At 51.3% G+C, this 18470-nt stretch overlaps 1 long non-coding RNA gene and 1 pseudogene across 2 annotated transcripts in view; one reads left to right on the forward strand and one right to left on the reverse strand.

Moving 5' to 3' along the window:
* Positions 1-18470, forward strand: part of LOC311615886 — an 865760-nt gene that overhangs the window by 458183 nt on the left and 389107 nt on the right. The window lies entirely within an intron of this gene.
* On the reverse strand, positions 743-6448 carry LOC311615879 (sulfotransferase 1C4-like; annotated as a pseudogene). The gene is made up of 7 exons: positions 6153-6448; positions 5394-5520; positions 4851-4948; positions 4276-4401; positions 3724-3818; positions 1641-1822; positions 743-1062 (listed from the first exon to the last, which is right to left on the reverse strand). The product of its transcript is annotated as a sulfotransferase 1C4-like (transcript).

An 18470-nucleotide genomic window follows, 5' to 3' on the forward strand; every position in this document is an offset into this window, starting at 1 on the left:
GAAAAGCTGGATGCAGCTCTCAGGCAGGGGAACGTGGGCATTATTGGAAAACGCAGCCCTGGGGGAATGTAATCAGTTCCACTGCAGGAGCAGAGCCCTGGCAGGTGTGATGAGCAGAGAAATGAGGCAGGAAGCCCACAGTCGCCTAGATGGGAAGCACAGGTTCTGGCGGGAGGAGGCCACGGAGGGGGCAGCATGGAGGGCACGCGGCACGTGGTGCAGCGTGTGAGAAGGCGACTGTGGATGCACTCAGAGCATCAGAGTAGGCTGGGCTGAACAGTAGCACTTTGGGTGGAAGCGAGTCCATGGGGAGGACGGAGTTCTAGCCTGAGCCCTGGGTGACCTGGAGTCAGGGGGAAGCAGCCACGGGACGGCACCTGGCTGTCAGCCACTGCAGGAATTGGTTGCTGTTTACACATTTCAGCGCGGCACTAAAATTCAGCTTGGCCCTGGCCAGGTATCCCAGGTGGCAAGAGCATTGTCCCCATTATGCCAAGGTTGCAGGTTCGATCCCCAGTCAGGGCACATACAAGAAGTGGCCAGTGGATACATAAGTAGAACAGCAAGTTAATGTTTATCTCCCTCCCCCCGCCCCTCTAAAATCAATCCATTCAAAAACCCCTACCTTTAACCAACACTTCATCTGAAAACTTGAGTGTGTTTTATGTGAGGACTGGAGCATTGTTAATGTTAGCCAGCTCACGACCTGTAAGCTTCAGCAGAATGATCACTAACACCAGTGTCACATGTGTAACTAGGAGTTTATTGAACCTCCTCCCGACAGTTCCCATCCCACCGTCCCCAGTCGCTGCTGCTTTCCTTTGTAGAGCGAGCGAAAGCAAACATGAGCGACACCTGGTCCAAGAACCCGGGCCCAATGCCGTGTGTCTGGGGAATGGAACTTCTATCGGTGTTGCCCAGTGAGCTGGGAAATAAACTGAAACTCTTTCTCTCTCTAGAACTGGAAAGTTAGACTTGTCCCAGCCATTTTCCGCTGATAGTCTTCGTCAAACCGCTCGTTCTGAGCCACGGTGGAGTGATTCCTCCGGTCTCCGACGGTCCCTGAAAGAGGGGTGGGAGTCAGAGCCTTAGGACTGTGCTCTCTGCCGACCTCTGTGTGCGGTGTCCACTCGCCCTGCAGGGGGCAGGGCGTTCCTCCTGCCAGCCTGTCCCTTTCCGTCCAAGGGAAGAGGACGTCTGTCTGGTTGTGGGGCCAGGAGAGCCTGCTACACCACATTGTGGTGGGGTGGGGGTGGGGGTGGATTGGGGGTGGGAGTGGAGGTGGGGGTGGGGGCCTCACATTAAAACCGCAGGCCTGGGGGCTTTGCTGTCTTTTCCCTGCCCTCTTGCATGTCAGGCAGCATCGCGCTATCTATGCTTTGCTCGATTGGACTGAAGTCGGCATTTCCACCTTATCATCTGGAACTCTGGAGGGGAGTGTGATAAGGCTGTGGGTTTAGACACTAAACCTTACTCTAGTTGTGGCTAAACGTTGGTTTCATTTCATTTGTGGTCTCTTAAATACTCCTTCCCCAGCATCATTTATTATGGACCTTGTTTTTCTTATTCATGGAAACTGCCCCACAGGCCCTGGGGTCCTCGCAGTTCTTTAGGGTCATGACCAACAGAGAGAGAACCGCCTTTCCTCATGAACGGAGAGACCAAGTGGTCCATGACCTCAGCGGGGACTACCGTGTAGTTTGCCATGGGATTTTACTTCATGACATCAAACGAAGTGTGATGGACAATTTTATCTAGGACATTGTCATCCAGCTTTTTTTCCAATAAATTTTCCCAGCTTCCGGATTTCATGCTTTGGGTTCTGTGTTCAGAGTGAAAAGCAACATGAAAATTTGATATACAATAGTTTTTAAAGTATTGCATTGAATTAATAACATTGATAAGTAACAAAATAAAAAATAATCTTGCCTCACAAATGCTCAACTTTCCAGAAATGACTCATTTTAATACGGTGACACAGATTTTTAAAAATTAACTATAATTATTAAGCTTTTCCTGCTCCAAGATGGAAGCACCGCTGAGGATGATGTGCAGTATCTGGGGAAAGCTGCACTTAAACTTATTTCCAAATGTCCTGCTCGGGCAGTTACTGGAGGGTCTTGGTCAGCCACATGTCCAGCAGGAGAGTCTGTAACTGAGCGGTGAGAACGAAGGTACTGCAGAGGCACGAGGCAGGCGGTGAGGCCTGACCAGGGGAGGCTGCCGCTAGCTCTGCCTTTGACAGAAACGCGCCCAGACATTGGTGTGGATGGAGAGGACCTGTTACACTCAGGAGGCGACTGAGAGGTGCCTGCTGAGGACTCCGGGCCCAGTCCCTCTGCCGGTGCATATGCGGAGGTGTCTCAGTGCCTAAGGGAGCCATTGTTCTCTCATCAGAGGGCCTCGGGATATACCTGTTTTTAGAAGGAGTGAGGGAGGGCAAGTGGAGGAGTGTACCCCACAACGGTATCTTCTGTTTTATGATGAACTTCTCCTTTAAAAGGTTGGGTGTTTAATTTGCCCAGGCTGGGGACTCGGTGATTAGAGCCCCTCTCTGTGAACTGCAGAGTCACGGGTTTGATTCTGCTCAGGGGCACGTACCTCAGTTGCAGGCTGGATCCCTGGCCCAAGTCAAGGCAGGTGTGGGAAGCAGCCAGTCCATGTGTCTCTCACATCGATGTTTCTCTCTTTCTCCCTCTCCCTTCAACCCTCAGAAAGCCAATGGGGAAAAAAAACAACAACATACACATGGGTGAGGATTAACAACAAAACCAAAAAGTGCTTAATTTAATTGGCCTCTTACAGACTGGGGATCGGCAAAAGTGCTGAAAACTGTGAGCTTTGTGTGACTGAATTCAGGGAACATTCCAGAATATGACCACAGAACATGTACAAGGGTTTAGGAACTCTGAGGTTAGACTACCTGTGAATTAGAATACTAGAAATGTAGTAAGTTATTTGTTTTAAAAAAGCATAGAGTGCAATTTAAAGCAAAACAGAATAAGAATATAGGCATGGGAACAAACTGGGGTTGCAGGGACAGGGAGGGCTGGGAGGAGTGGGGAGGGGTCGGAGGCACAGACTCCCAGCTGTCCGCTCAGTCAGTCAGGCGGCTGTGGTTTATGACACTGTGCTGCATAGCTGACAGTCAGGGAGCGAGATCTTAAAGTTCCAACTACAGGAAATAGTTATAACTCTATTTGGTGCAGATGTTAAGTAGACTTACTGTGGTGCTCATTTTGCAAGGAGTACAAATATCAAATCATCCTGTTGTATACCTGAAACTAACACTATATTACATATCAATGATCTCAAGTAAAAACATAGAAAACGATGCTGTTTTTCACTCTCGATATTTTGTATCTGGCAATAGAGCCAGAATTTGAATTCAATAATTCTGACTCTAAATCATTAGTGTTTTCCCATTATACCATCATTTCTTAAACTGTTGTTTAAATTGGTGTTCCTCAATGGAAAAAGTGTGTTAGAAAAGCATCTCCCTTCTAAGCAGAATGTAAAATGTGCTGGAAGGCGGGTGAGGGACCAGCAGCAGGAGCTGCGGGCGACGTGCGAGGCGGGAGCCGGGACAGCGGGGCATTCTGCAGGGGCAGCTATCCAGCGAAATGAAGCCACTTTTGCTCCCTTTCACGCTGTGAGGCCCTGAGGCGGCCCCCTGCTGTGATGTAATATTTCCTGGTCAAATAGTTACCTGCTGTCCCTCACCGTCTTCATGTCCTCGTAGAAGAGGTAGAGGAAGCGGTGTTGGTCTCTGGCTTCCCACCATCCTTTCACGTGGTCGTGCCATGAGCCCCAGCACACTGCAAGACAGGGCGGGGATGGGCGAAAGGGCGAGGGCCAGGGCCAGGGGAATGGGATGGGAGAGGGGGGTAGGGCGTGGGGACAGGATGTGGGACGGGGCCAGGGGAATGGGACATGGGGTGGGGCCAGGGGAATGGGACATGGGGCGGGGCCAGGGGAATGGGACATGGGGCGGGGCCAGGGGAATGGGACATGGGGCGGGGCCAGGGGAATGGGACTGGGGACAGGGCATGGGGCAGGATCAGGGGGAATGGGATGGGGGACATTGCGTCGGCGGGGCCAGGGAATGAGGTGGGGCCAGGGGGTCACCAGCTGACACCCCACGGAGGAGAGAGTTCCCAGTGTCAGGTGGTGATCCCCTCACATCCAAGAAGGCAGGCCCCAGGGGTCCTCAGAAAATGGCCCTTTTTATGGTGTTTGAGGCTTAGAAAGGGGTTCAGATCAGAAGGTTCATACCTTTCCCAGTCAGACAGCTCTCAAAATACTCTTCCCAGGTCCCTGGGCTGGAAGCGCTTTATACATCCTGTGGCAATGGCAGTAAGACACCAGGCTGTCCTTGGGGTTTCTCGCCACATAGATTATCGGGGAAGGGGGGAGAGAAATAGCCCGTGAGGCCGCCACGTGGTGGCTATTGCCCACGAGCTGCGTCCTTCCGGACGGGTCTCGGGCTGCTGATCCCGGAGGGGGGTGAGGGGAGATGGAAAGCTCAGGGCCGTGGGCACGCGGTTGCGGTGAGGAGGTGAACCCTTTAAGATAGGGGTGTCGAACTCAATCAGAGAAGGGGCCAAAATCTAAAATCCAGCCTAAATCGCGGGCCGAATGGTTTACTGAACAGTCATAAACTGACAATGTCATAAACTGACAGTGGAGTGCAGTGATGACAGCGCGGTGCGGGCCACATTGCAAGGCCTGGCGGGCTGGATTTGGCCCGCGGGCCTTGTGTTTGACACATGTGCTTTAAGAAGTGAAGTGCTTTCAGAGGAAATAGAGTGAAGACCAGAGCATAACTCAGAGCTCCTCCCGCCCTTTACCTTACAGTTTTTCTCCAGGAAGGACAGAGGCAGCAATTGGAAGGGAGGGTGTGTTTTCAGGGTCCGTGGCGAGGGCATCACATTAGCCTGTTCCAAGCCTGTAAAATGATTTTGATCATTTCCCACTATTGTTCTCTGTGCTTCAAAACACTGCTGCGTTCATTGTTACCCCGTAAGGGCCAAGTGGACAAGTTGAGGCAGCTCTGTGCTCTGACCTGTGACTTAATGTTCTGGCTTGAACAGTGTCTAACCAAGCCAAACGAATAAGAACCCAAAAAACCCAAACCTGTTGACCAGGAAGTCCTCCTGGTGGAGTAAAATTAATGTCTAATTGGAGGATCAAAATGTACCTTCCGTACCAGCAGAGACTCATTAGAAGAGGTGGCTGGAGTACAGCATTGGCCTGATAGTTTTTTAAAAAGACAGAGTCACAAAACCCATCATTACTTGTGCGAATGTCTGGAGTTGTGAGAGGCTATTTGGCAGTCAGCATTCTGAGTTTGTGTTTAGGAGTGCAATCAAGTGAGGTTATTCCACACCCACCCGATCCCATGGACGGGGTGATCCCTTCGATGAAAGGAAACTGCACGTGAGTAGGTGCTCGCTGAGTTCTGTCAACATCACCATCGTTTAGTATCAAGTCCCACTCTCTCCTGAGTCCACATTGTCCCTTGTTCAGCAGGAGGTGAGATGAGTAGACCGTTCGTGTACTATGCCCTTAAGATGGCCAAGTGCTTGTTAGACACCTGTGTGCATGGTGAAGCCAGGTTTACAATGGAATTGTTTTACCATAGTATGATTTTTATGAGAATGCTGCAGTGTGAAGTAGACTTGTGTGTGCAGTTCATTGTTTCCTGCCTCAGCCATTCCCTGCGAGCTGTCCTGTTGGCTGAGCTGCACTTTCCTCAGGAAGAACAGCCCTCCGACCCTGCCTGCAGGTTCTGAGGTGCCGAGCCGGTCTGCAGTGCAGAACCACAGTTCCCTAATCTTCCCCCAATCAGCCTGGGCCCTTTCCCGCTCGCTCACACAGAGCGGCGTTGTACACGGCCCACACGGAAGGCCTGCCTTGGGAACAAAACAATCAACAAGTCTGGAGCTCTTGCGTTCCTTGCTGAGGAGGTAAAAAGAAACGTGTGTCACTGGGAGAATTAAACACTTAAATCTTGTTTCAGTTTCACTTTCCACAGTGGTTTGCTGTAGCCCTCACTGCCCAGCCAGCAGCCCTCCACTCAAACCCCATCATCTCTTTATTTCCCTGTAAATGCACTCCCCACCCCCTCCCTGCACCCCCGCTCCGCCCACCTGCTTTAGGGTAGGTGCAGATGAGCAGGTCGTCGGGCCTGGCCCGGAAGTCCCAGATCTGGTCCCAGCTGTCGCAGGTGGGTTTGGGTTGAAGGATTCCCTTCACATAGTCCACAGTTATGCGCTCTGTCCATTCACATTTCAGCTCCTCCATTCTGTTCTGGTGTCAGGAGCCGGAGTGCTGTTCCCACAGTCTGTGGGCTCTGTCAGCACAGAGCTGTGGTCTGATACCCTCCTGGGAGCCTGTGCGCTGAGCAGGGAGAGCCGCTGGCCTGCTGGTCCCGCCCAGAGCCAGGCCTGTTTGGGATTTGCACTCAGGCGCCTCCTGGCCTCGGCCCTTTCCCAACTGCGACACCCCGGGCCTCGCCAATCTGGAGCGCTGGGATCTGCTGGCCCTGCCCTCCACTTCCAGGCCTCGACCCTCCCCCAACCAGCGACACCCCGGGCCTGGCCAATCGGCCAATCCAGAGCGCTGGGATCTGCTGACCCTGCCCTCTGGCATCAGTGAAGCAAGGGTCAGTGCCAGGCTCATGTGTCATCTCTGTGCCCACAGAATAAGGCACAGATACCCCCGCTGTTTCTGGAAGGTCTGCGCTGCGGGAAGAGTTGGAGAGGATCTGCCTGTGGGATTACAGCCCTGAGCGGCTTCCCCGGTGGCCGGAGGGCAGGTTCTGGCTGTGACCAAGGTCCTGCATGGGACCCTCCTGGCCCAGAAACCTAAAGGCTCCGCTCTGGGTTTTAAAGAATAAAACAGACCGGCCTGTGAGAGAAGGCTCCTTCCTGCTGGAGGCCATTTAGTGTTCATACCAACAGCCGTCTCTCAGGGCTCTAAGAACAGTGTCTCAAAAGGAAACCAGTGGCAGGGGGGTTGTGTTAGGACCCATCTGCTTCCTCCTTCTTGGGGTTCACGCCCCAGGCTCAAGCCAGAGGCGGCTGTGGGCTCCTTTCCCTCACAGCCTCCGGTTTGTCTGGGCTCCCGGCTCCTCTCCCGGAGCAGCCTGGCTCCTGCGGGAGCTGCTTTCCTCCTCCCTCCCGGCCCGCCCTCTTCCTGGCTCCTCTCCACTGCTCCTTGCAATGCTGAGTGCTGCTGGTCGCCAACCAACTTCCCTGCCTTCCTGTGATGCAGCGGAACAGACATCTCTGCTCCTGTTTCTTTTCCTTACACAGAGCTCCTAACCTTTGGGAGTTCCTGTGGTTGGAGTGCCCTTGGTTATTCATAAGGAGGACATTCCACCACACCTGGGTGAATGCTAATGAGGGGGGCGGGGCCCTGGGATAGTCTCCGAGCTGGAGCAAGAGGGCTGGCCACACCAGGAAGACAGCCATGATGAGGGTGGGAACTTTTTCAGGCCCATCCCCAACCTATAGGGAGGGGAGAGGGGATAAGGCCCCAAGAAAGCTCTGGCCACTGAAGCATCAGTGGGTGATGAGCATGTCATGTTCTCGGGTGGGGGGAGGGGGAAGCGACATGCCCAGTGCCATGGGGAAGGGCCTGGACACTCTCTGCCCCTCGCCCCAGACCTTGAACTATGCACCTCCCCATTAGACTCTCCGGACCGCATCCTCATGGGAAAGCTGTGAGCATGGTGCCTTCTGTGAGCCCTGCGATCCTGCTGGTGGGTTAGTGAACTAGGGGGACACGGGAACTCCCACAGGAGGGCTGGTTGGTCATCGGTGCGGGTGAGCCTGGGCTGGCTGGCACCACAGACGGGCAGTCTGTGAGCAACTGTCCTTGGGTGTTGGGTCTGCACACCGGCAGGTGGTCGTTGCCGACTGAATGGAATTAGGACCCTGGTTGGCGTCGGGGATTGCTGTTGGCGTCCCAGCAACCCTCAACGGCTCTCAGAATCCATTGTCTCCAGAAATCAGGAAGTTCTGTTCTTGCTTAAGTCCTCCCCCAAACCTTCACAAGCTCCCATGAGGGCCTTCGTGCAGAGGCCTCCCTGTACCCAGGCTAAGCCTCACCCGCTGCCTCTCATGGGGCAGCCCCAAGGCCATGCCTGCCTGGCACCAGCTCCCTCTGGGGTTGCAGACACCACATCTCTCCTGGCATACTCATTGGATCTGCAGGTCGCGCATGTTGAGTTCTCTGGCTTCCTTCTCAGCTGCTCTAATGTCTTCCCGCCATGCCCCCTCTCTGAGAGGCCCCCCTGAACTCAGGTCCCGTGCAGGTCCCACCTCCTTCCCTTCTCGGATCTTTCCCGACGTGGCTGTGTGAGTGAGCATGGCACTCATTTATTACAGTCTACCAGGTTCAGTCGTGCAGCATTATATAGTCCAGCTGTGTAGCACTCACTCCAAAGTCCAGCTCCCCTTTGTTACCATACAGTTGGCCCTTTACATGTTTCACCCTCTGGCACCGTAGCCCCAGCCCCAGCCCTAGGCCCAGCCCCTGATCTGTTGTCTGTGAGTTTGTTCATTTGTCTTTGGTTTCCTTTTAAAAAGAATACCACGAATGAGTGAGATCATATAACATTTGCTTTTCTTTTTGTAATGTGTCTTTATTGTTGAAAGTATTATAGATTTCCCTTTGATTAGTTTTTCACCATTGACCCCCTTTAACCCACACTTACACTTACCAGGCCTTCACCACTCTATTGTCTGTCCATGGGCTATGCAAAGCTTATATATAAAAGGCTAAGTGTCCATCCATCCAACTGACCACCAGGGGGCAGATGCATCACACAGGAGCTGTCATGACCCACACTGCCTATCTTACCTAATAATAGACAAACATGTAAATTGACCGCATCTCTGCTACACCCACAGCCAATCAGAGTGAGTATGCAAATTACAAGGCCAAAGATGGTAGCCACCCAGCTGCTTCAGGCGCTGAGTGGCCAGGCAGGACAGGACACCTACTATGAGAGGGAGGGTGGAGGGTGAAGGGATCTACAGGAGCAGAGTGCCACAGCAAAGACAATACTGCAGACTCCGGAGTCTGCAGCAAAGATGAAGATGGCAGACTCTGGCCGGAGCGAAGGCCTGGGTCCCAGGTGGAGGAAAACTGGTGCTGAAAGCCAAGGGAAGGAAGGCCTATTGCATGAGTCTCTTCGTGCAATGGCCTCTAGTTTTAAAATAAACAGCACCACAGACCTGGCGCTGACAACCAACACTCAGCTTCTCCCAAGTGTGACACAAGCCCCGCCACCACCCTGGAGCAACACCCAACCAAATGGAAGCTGACACTGCTATGACCCCATGGCACAAAATACGGCCCACAGCCCACCTCCACTCAGAAACGGTCACTGTGGGTGCCAGATAACAACGTCAAGTAGCAATGCCTGGCTTCCTCTCCCTAGGGACTAACCTCCTTGCAGTTTCTTCAGCCCAGGAACATGACTTCCTTTATAGCCAGGTGCAAACATTTTACAGTTCAATCAATGTCTGTGAAGCATTTTCACAAATGTCATCTCATTTGATCCTCACAGAAGTCCTGGAGTAGGTAGATAGGAGACTATGGAATACTATTTTATTTTCATTAGCCAGAAAATGGAAATTTAGAAAGTTCAGAAACTTGACCCAACTGAAGAGATGTAAGAAACGGTGGACCTTGAAAGAGACTTCAGGTTTTCTCACTGCACAGAATATAGTCAAAAACTGCTACAGTTAAATATTTTACCATTTGTTCTCCCTGTGTGATCTACAATAATAACCTGCTTTGTGTTGATATTTACTGCTGTGTTGCTGACAATTACCTGAAAGAGAAGTTGGAATGCTTTACTGGGCTGGAAAAGTTTTAGTTACATCTCAAAGCAGGTCTAATGAAGCAAGTTTATTCTATGTCTATTAAAGGCTAAGTTGACTTGCACATGTGCGGTACATACAAAGCGCTCCCTAGCGCCAATCACGTGTGTTTCAATCTGTCATTGTCGATTGTGAATTTGGTTGACACTTCTATTATAGAGAAAAGGTGAATAGTGACATTAAAATACTTCTAATTAATTTCCTTTCAATGTGCATGAATCTGTGCACCAGGGCACTAGTATGACTATAATAACATTACCCAACCACCCCACTCCAGCCTTCCCTCTGAGGTTTGAGGGTCTGTTCTGTGCTTCTATGTCTCTGGATCTGTTTTGTTCATCATTTTATTTTATTAGATTCCACATTTGAGTGAAATTGTGTAATACTTGCCTTTTTCTTACTGGCTTATTTCGCTCAGCATAATGCTCTCAGGCTCCTCCATGCTGTTGCAAATGGTAAGAGTGCTTTCTCACAGCTGGATAGTATTGCACCTCCTGGTGGGAATCATGAAAACATGAAACAGACTGAACCCTGGAGAAGAGAACATTCATTTCTTTCTGGGGAGAGGTCAGAGCACTGCCTTCTGTGTCCCTCTCCTGATGTTTTAAAAACCAAGCATGTGAGAATGTGTGTTGCAACTCCAAGTGTATGTTGACATAGTCCTTAGTGACATGGGACTAGGTGCCCAAAACTTGAGTTCTCATGTTGGGTTTCATAAATTGGAAGTGCTTATGCTTCCCATCATGAAGCCCAGAGTCAGCGAGAAGATGAAAGTGGGAACAGACTTACACGTCTCTGTTCTCCAAGCCCCTGGATGGCAGAGCCTGTGTCTATTTGCCCCTCTAGCACTGCATCCACAATGTCACTTGTGCCTTGTTAATGAAAGTGTCATCTTGGGCTGGTGTCCTGTCTCTCTGAGTGACCTGCCTCGGCACCCCTGGCCTAGCTGCCTCGGAGCCACTCCATCCACGGCCAGAGGAGCCCTGGCACAGGAGGCGCAGCACTTTCCAGGTGTGGCTCAGAGACGAGAACAGAACCCGTGGAGACCCTCGCAGGCCACCTGCCAGAGGGAGGTTCTGCATGTGCTGCTGGTCTGCTCTGACCCCTGGAGGGTTCGGGTCCACTTCCTGGCGAATGTGACCCCCAGCAGAGACCTTAGTGGAACCTGACTCCCTCTCTCTGAGAGCAGCCGTTTTAGCTTAAAGTTTGAAATTCTGTCAATAGAAGCAGGAACAAATTTTACTGCCTGTACAGATTTGTGATTAGATTTTGCAAAGAACTCGGTCATTCACCACAGAGGAGGACCCTAATGTCACTCTCCCTGGGAAGTGAGAACAGGCTGTGCCTATGTCTCAGGGAGAATATCTCATTGGCAGACTCTGTTCCCTGGAAACCTGTGACCTCAGGCCAACCAGACCATGCCGCATCCCAGACACAGCTAGACGGGACCAGACGCATGATGAGTACTGAACGAAATGAAATCCAAGGAAGGTAGACGGGGTGACATTTCATGCTCTTGTCTTCTGTCAAGAGCACCATTTGCCTGCAATGCATTTGTGGCCAGTATTACTGGCCTTGCCTAATTTAAAAAAATATATATATTTTTACTGATTTCAGAGAGGAGAGGGAGAGGGAGAGGGAGATAGAAACATCAGTGATGAGAAACACTGATTGGCTGCCTCCTGCATACCCCACACTGGGGGTCCAGCCTGCACCCCTGATGTCAGAACAGCCCAGCAGGAGCCCAGCATAAGCACTGCAGAGCTCATGGTCTGACTGGTACTGAGTCTGGGCAGAGCTGGCAGGGGGTGTTGGGAGCTGGGGAAGCCAGGAGAGGCTGTGGGTGTATAAGGATGAGTCATTATTGCTAAAGCCAGTGGCCACATAGCCATCAGACAGAACAGTCCAAACAGCCAAGTTTACTTTTGTCAAATTGTTTTACATCAATTGAGATGATCATGTGTGTTTTCCCCTTTATGCTGTTAATGTGGTGTGTTACATTGATTTGCATATGTTGAATCATCCTTGTATTCTAGGAATAAGACCCACTTGGTTATCATATATCTGTGTGTGTGTGTGTGTGTGTGTGTGTGTGTGTGTGTACACATATATACACACATATTCCTTTTATTCCTAAAACCCAGGTAGGTGCCTTTGACCAGAATTGAACCTGTTAATGTGCTGTGTTATGTTGAATTATCCTTGTATTCTAGGGATAAAACCCACTTGGTTATCATATGTGTGTGTGTGTGTGTGTGTGTGTGTGTGTGTACACACATATATACATATTCCTTTTATTCCTACAACCCTGGTATGTGCCCTTTACCAGAATTGAACCTGGAACCTTTTGGTCCTCAGACAGACGTTCTATCCACTCAGACAAACCGGCTAGGGCTCTTTTTTATCTTAGTCCTTCCAGCTAAAGATTTGTCACGTTTGAGAATCTTTAAAAAAAATTTGATTTCATTGATTTTTCTGTATTGTTTTTTCTGTTTTATTTATCTGTAATCTTTATTGGTTCCTCCCTCTGCTGATGTTAGATGTCGTTTGTTCTCTTTTTAGTTCCTTAAGTTGTTAAGTTTTAGATTTGAGATGCTTCCAGGCCGGCAGGGGAGCAGTTAGACATCCATCAGGCAGAAAGGGATGTGGTTAGGGGGTGATCAGGCTGATTGGGGGACGATTAGGGAACTGTGGTTCTGCATTGCAGACCGGCTCGGCACCTCAGAACCTGCAGGCAGGGTCGGAGGGCTGTTCTTCTTGAGGAAAGTGCAGCTCAGCCAACAGGACAGCTCGCAGGGAATGGCTGAGGCAGGAAACAATGAACTGCACACACAAGTCTACTTCACACTGCAGCATTCTCATAAAAATCATACTATGGTAAAACAAGGTATAAAGAATGATGTTTTCTCAATTCCATCATAAACCTGGCTTCACCATGCACACAGGTGTCTAACAAGCACTTGGCCATCTTAAGGGCATAGTACACGAACGGTCTACTCATCTCACCTCCTGCTGAACAAGGGACAATGTGGACTCAGGAGAGAGTGGACTTGATACTAAATGACGGTGATGTTGATAGAACTCAGCGAGCACCTACTCACGTGCTGTTTCCTTTCATCGAAGGGATCGCCCCGTCCATGGGATCGGGTAGGTGTGGAATAACCTCACTTGATTGCATTCCTAAATGAAAGAGTAAGAGGAGAAAAGGCAAAAGAGTTAGTCCATGCAAGCCGGCAGCAGACACTGGCTGGTGAACATACCTCTTCCCTGTAAAGCAGCATCCATCTCTGAACCCACAGCTTTAGCGGGACAGCTGCTTGCTGCCTCTTAGACTCACCTCCTCACGTTGTAAGGCACCCACCCAGCTGCTCTCTCCAGAAGGCTTCTCCTCACTCCATCCCAGCTGCCCTCTCCAGCAGGCTTCTTCTCACTTCCTCCCAGCTGCTCTCTCCAGCAGGCTTCTTCTCACTCCATCCCAGCTGCTCTCTCCAGCAGGATTCTCCTCACTCCACCCTAGCTGCTCTCTCCAACAGGCTTCTTCTAACTCCAGCCAACTAGACTGGTCGTACCCACTATTTACACAAAGAGGGCTTCGTGCCAACAGTGAGGTCAATCACATTGGCCACAGAGGGGCACATGTACCGTGTGTCCTTGCACCCGCTCATGGCATGTTGGTCTGATGAGGATTCCCAGGCTTAGAGCCCTGAACATCTCGTTGAGGCGCATGCCCAGTGCGGCCTGTGGCCATTGTGGTATATTGACAACAAGTCATCTGTGCTCCACTGGCCCTGACTATCCAGGGACCTGGCATGATTCCCATACTGGGCATGTGCCCTGACTGGGAATTGAACCGTGACCTCCTGGTTCATAGGTCAACACTCAATCACTGAGCCACACTGGCTGGGCCTAATATTTTTAAAAATAAATTTATCAACCAGGTAATATTTTGGCATTAAGAGGAGAACTAATTTCTCTAAAATGAATGTCTGTTTATACCTAATGTAGAGTGCTACTCTACCCCTTCAAGTTGGGAGGTTACCAGAATTAATTAATTAATTGCTTAATTTAATTACATATTGAAATTGTGCAAGGCTCTGCCCAGCCCAGAAATCACCTGTTGGCTTCTTCCATCCGATGGCAGAGCTGAGCCCGTGCACACGTCCGGCTTTCCCGAGCCCCTCTCTGTGCTCTGGCTCCAGCCCCACCGTCCTGGCAGTTAAGCCTCTGGGTGCTGCCTCCGCTCCTACCGCACAGCTGATTAGGGGTGTGGGGGGCAGGCTGGTCAGGGTCTCTCCTGGGCATTGTCAGTCTGTCGTGAGAATGGCCCATAAAGCTAACTAGTGAGAAGGCGGAAAACGGGCAAGAAGGTTCTCTTAGTGCCTGTGTGTGGCCTCTGAGAGTTCTGAGACAACAGCAACACAAACAAGGCAGACACGGCCCCGCCATTTTACTCAGGGATTAGAGCATGGCTGCGGGCTCAGGGTTTCGGGTGCAATTCCAGACAGGGGCACTTACCTCATCGCAGGCTCCATCCTCGGCCCGGTTAGGGCAAGTGCAGGAGGCAACCAATCGAAGTGTCTGTCTCACATCGTGTTTCCCTTTGTCTCCCCCTGCCTTCCACCATCTAAAAATCAAGGGGGAAATATCCTTGGGTGAGGATTACCCAGAATAAAAAAGAATTAAGGGGGGTGGGGAGGAGGGAAGCTGGACAAAAATGAACCTAAAAGCTGTACTTCTCTCAATGGACTGGAATTAAAGTTAATGAAAACTCCCTTTTCGCCTTGGCTCCTAATGAGCCCAGCCTGGATTCTGACCACCGGGGACTTTTCATTAGCCTTTGTTTGGGGGTAGGTATCTCTTTGGAACTCCTACTGAAACACAGTAATATGGTCCCAGCCCCTCGCAGGTGGAGGTGAAGCCTGTGGAGCTGTGCCTCCTGGGAAGGGCGTGCAGGTGCCTGCTGGGTGCTGAGCCCACAGGACAGGGGAGTGACTCTCCGCAGAGGGAGGGCGCAGTGGGAGACTGAGAGGTTGGACAGGGGTCAGAGTTTCTGCAGACGAGAGGCCTCCGTGCGATCCGTGGTGACCAGGTCAGCTCAGGGTTCAGGACGCGTGTGGCTGAACGTGAGGACGTCCACCTTTGTGATCTTGGCAACACCACCTGGGCCGCAGAGCTGGTATGCTCCCCTCCCCCACCCCGTCTCCGAGGGCCCACAGCTGCACTCAGGTGGCTTGGAGAGTCCTGTTTCTTTTCCTGTTTACTAATGAGCTTCTCCTTCTCTGTTTACTGTTTTTCTTACCTTTTGTTTCTCTGGAACCGCCTGGTCATGGCAGGTGCGGGTGTCCCGCCAAGCCCTGGGGTGCTTCCTAGCGGATGCAGGCCCAGCCTAGCCACTGGCTGGCCGCAGGTGCCTTGCTCATGCTCAGGCCCCAGCCTCCTGCCCCTCTGCCGCCCAGAGTGAGATAGGCCCCTTCCCTTCCCACCCTGGCCCGCAGCCTCCAGGCAGAACAGCTGCTGCAGCCCCCCCCCCCCCCCCGTTATTTCCCTGACCACACTCCTGTGTAATCCTTCCCCTTGGACATACTTCCTCCTTCCTGCTAATCGCGTGCCCAGGAGCCCTGACCTCTGCTCCTGCTTCTAGGGAATCGACTTGAGAAACAAACTGGTGCACCTACCGCTTGCAGAGAAAATGGATGCTTCAAAGTAAAACACATTTTCCTCTCATTTGGGACTTTTCCTCTAATTCCCGTTATTAGCCACAGCTTCTGAGCTTTATGAGAGCATGAGTGACTAATGTGTCTCATTCGTTTAGAATTAACTGGTGACTGCTATGGAAAGAGACCTAGCACTGTTACAGAGAACTGGAATACATCAAGCAATGCTCGGAGAGTTTGGAATCACACTTTGTTATTGTTATTACGTATGGGCCCAGAGAAAAATGCCTTTCAAATTCTGGGCAAAGCTACAAGCAAAACTTATCTTTTTATTAAAGAGCCAGCCCTCTGTGTACTTAGTGGTTATCTGGCTGCTAGTCTTGAAAATAACACAGTTCAATCCAATTAAAAAATACACCTGGCATGGCATTAAGAGCATGGGTGTATCTAGTCTCTGGCCTATGAGGTCAGATGGCTGAGTTTATCTTCCTCATTAACCTTCTCAGCACTTGGCCCCGGGGGCTGGGGGAGGAGAGAGATCTGCAGTCCTCCCTCCTGAATGCCTCCCCTGCCCCTCTTGGGCTTTGCTGTTGAAGAACTACTCCCCTGGGCCTTGAGGGTCCCTGGGCCTTAGTGAACTCTGAACGATGTGACCTTGTGAGGTTTTAGAAACACAGTTGACTCTTAAACAACGCAAGGGTCAGGGGCGCCAACCGCCGAGCAGTCAAACACCTGCATTGACTTCTGGTCCCTCCAAGCCAACTCCCAGTCACCTGCTGTTGACGGAGCCTTACCAATAACAGTCAAGCAACACACATTTTGTATGTTACATGTTATAGCCTGTGTTCTTCCAATAAAGTGAGTTAGAGGAAAATGTTATACCAGGTAACTGCTCTACGTCCAAAACAGAAACCACCCCCACTGTATCTGCAGACGCTTATGGCGTACAAAGCGTTAAGAAAAGCGTAAGGAAGATGTTTTATAAAAAGATGGGTATACATGGACCTGCTCAGGTCACACCAGGTTTGCTGCAAGGTCACCTGTAAATGGTTGAGCAGGCAGCCTGCGGGGCGGTGACGGGGAGAGGACCTGCCAGTACGGACTGGCTGCAGCACTAGTGGCCGGGCAGGGCTGCCGGGAGCTGCCCTGTCACTTCACGTCCCTGGTTTCCTATTTCTGTGGCTCTTTCCCACGGGGCTTTCTCTTCTCTATTGAAACTATTGAAATGGGAGTTTCTAGGCAGGTTTAGGAACTTTCAGAAATCTTAGAAGTTAAGGGGACCATGACAAAAATACAGGGCTGCAAAGTAGCAGAAAGAGTATTTCCATAGAATGGGGAAGCAGAAAAGCTGCTTCAGGTGCATTTCCATACAATTAGGGAGCCGGAACAGCTGAAGGTCTATGTTTACAGAATAAAGGGAAGGATCCCCCCATCCAGGAGGAGAAGAAAGCCCAGGGGGATAGGGAAACAATAGCCTCAATTGTCCCCTGTGAGGTTCCACCTTTGACCTCAAGTTACTATAGTAACTGTCCAAGGAAATTGTGACCAATCAGGGGAGATATCTAGGCACCAGGGAAAAGGGACTCAATGGGACTCTTCCCCTCCCCACAGGAGTCTGTGCTGTGAGTCTCTCCCCTCCCCATTTGTTCTTCAGTACATTTCCACCTTTGCTATACCACCTTCCATCTGTGGATTCATTCTTCGACTCCATGGACAAAGAGCCCAGAAACCATCCTGCCCAGGGGGACTCCGCCTGTTGCAGTCCAAACTCCTGCTTCTCTAAGACCCAGTGCCCCTCTCAGCCCAGGAAGTGAGCACCGCAGTGAAGGAGTTCGAGCCAAACTAGGTGGAGAGGTGGTGGTGGGAGAGGCGGAATGGGCTGAAACAAACGGAAAATGTGTTTTGCAGGAAACGGTGCAGAAAAACATGAGGGAGAGCAGAAACACAGGGTGTTTTGAAACAAGGATGTTTTTCTTCCAAGTGACTAACAATGTTGCAAAAAGGCCAGGAACCAATCAGAGAGCAGCAGAGAGCAGCTGACACTAGAGGCCAGCAGAAGGCTGGGGGCAGCCCATGTGAATCTCCCTCGGGAAGATAAGACCCAGGGACAATTCCTGCTCACAGTTCCCATATCAACAGTTTGTTTGAAATACAGTCACCTGGGCCCATGCTACAGTTCTAGCCGTTAGGGGAAGGGCAGCTATAGGAATGGAATCTGTTGTTTAATAAGCTATGCACATAAAGGCTCAGCGGCTGTCCGACCAGCGGTAGCTGTGCCACACTGACCACCTGGGGGCAGATCTCAAAGCAGGAGCTGTGGAGCTGCAGTGACTTGGCAGCGTTGTTTCTCCGGTGACGCACCCCAGAACCAGAGAGGAGGGGCCTGATTTCTCGCAGGGCCATGCAATCCCACCCTCGGCCGTGGGTTATGTTGTTATTGGGGCACTGTCGGCCTTGACTCTGGTTACTGCTGAGCTGTGGTGACGGTGGACACCCTGGGAGCTGCGGGGACACCCCAGGTGTGCTGGCCAGGGAGGGACCACGGGAGGTTGGCCTAGGGCGTGCCCAGCCCATCTCACCCAGTCCCATCCCACCGGCCACCTTCTAACTAATTTCCTTTCAATGTGCATGAATCCATGCACCGGCCACTAGTTCACTGTGTTAGCTGTAGAAACGCGATTGTTCTTGCAGATCCTGGAGCACTGGAGCACATGCTGCAAGAAGACAGGCAGGGCTCTAAACATAAGGCATCGGGAGCCCAGGGCAGCTGTACTCAGAGAAGAAGATACATTTCAAATGCAGGTCAAAGGCAAGGCCCATCTCAAGGGAGATCGCATTCTGGGCCCATCTTTGCAGGTTCCCGGGCCCATCTTTGCGGTTCCTGGGCCCATCTCTGCAAGGAGGATGGTGGAGAACA

Source organism: Pipistrellus hanaki, assembly GCF_964339955.1.
Source record: "Pipistrellus hanaki genome assembly, contig: scaffold_23, whole genome shotgun sequence".
In the NCBI taxonomy this organism is placed as follows: Eukaryota; Metazoa; Chordata; class Mammalia; order Chiroptera; family Vespertilionidae; genus Pipistrellus; species Pipistrellus hanaki.